We start from the raw sequence: 1,207 nt of genomic DNA on the forward strand, positions 1-1,207 counted from the left end.
CGGCCATGTGAGACGTGTTTATGGCCTTGCACTCTCTCTTTAGATTCTCTTCTGTATTGCTTGGGAGAATACTAGGAGGGAGTTCAGTAATTTTCTTACTCAGCTGACCTACTTGTACCTCCAAATTTCTAATGGAGGACCTTGTTTCAGTCATGAAACTTTGAGTGGTTTTAATTAGATCAGAGACTATAGTTGTTAAGTCAGAGTGGCTCTGCTTAGAATCCTCTGTCTGTTGCTGAGAAGATGATGGAAAAGGCTTGCTATTGCTAAACCTGTTTCTTCCACCATTATTGTTATTGAAGCCTTGTTGAGGCCTCTGTTGGTCCTTCCATGAGAGATTTGGATGATTTCTCCATGAAGGATTATAGGTGTTTCCATAGGGTTCTCCCATGTAATTTACCTCTTCCATTGCTGGGTTCTCAAGATCATAAGCTTCTTCTTCAAATGAAGCTTCTTTGGTACTGCCTGTTGTTGCTTGCATTCCAGACAGACTCTGAGAAATCATATTGACTTGTTGAGTCAATATTTTGTTCTGAGCTAGTATGGCATTCAGAGTATCAATCTCAAGAACTCCTTTCTTCTGATTTGTCCCATTATTCACAGGATTCCTTTCAGAGGTGTACATGAATTGGTTATTTGCAACCATTTTAATGAGTTCCTGAGCTTCTGCAGGCGTCTTCTTCAGATGAAGAGATCCTCCAGTAGAGCTGTCCAATGACATTTTAGACAGTTCAGACAGACCATCATAGAAGATACCTGTGATGCTCCATTCTAAAAGCATGTCAGAAGGACACCTTCTGATCAATTGCTTGTATCTTTCCCAAGCTTCATAGAGGGATTCACCTTCCTTCTGCCTGAAGATTTGGACTTCCACTCTAAGCTTACTCAATTTTTGAGGTGGAAAGAACTTTGCCAAGAAGGCATTAACTAGCTTTTCCCAAGAGTTCAGGTTTTCTTTAGGTTGTGAGTCCAACCATATCCTAGCTCTGTCTCTTCCAGCAAAGGGAAAAAGCATAAGCTTGTAGACCTCGGGATCAACCCCGTTAGTCTTGACAGTGTCACAGATTTGCAAGAATTCAGCTAAGAACTGATGAGGATCTTCCAATGGAAGTCCATAAAACTTGCAATTCTGTTGCATTAGAGAAACTAATTGAGGCTTAAGCTCAAAATTGTTTGCTCCAATTGCAGGGATAGAGATGCTTCTCCC

At 41.0% G+C, this 1,207-nt stretch overlaps 1 non-coding gene across 1 annotated transcript; it reads left to right on the plus strand.

The window, feature by feature from the left end:
• The first annotated feature begins 775 nt into the window (after positions 1-775).
• On the plus strand, positions 776-883 carry LOC112761724 (small nucleolar RNA R71). Its single transcript, XR_003182105.1, has one exon. It is a non-coding gene; the product is annotated as a small nucleolar RNA R71 (small nucleolar RNA).
• Positions 884-1,207: the final 324 nt, after the last annotated feature.

The sequence above is a fragment of the Arachis hypogaea genome, chromosome 16 (genome assembly GCF_003086295.3).
Source record: "Arachis hypogaea cultivar Tifrunner chromosome 16, arahy.Tifrunner.gnm2.J5K5, whole genome shotgun sequence".
Classification (NCBI taxonomy): Eukaryota; Viridiplantae; Streptophyta; class Magnoliopsida; order Fabales; family Fabaceae; genus Arachis; species Arachis hypogaea.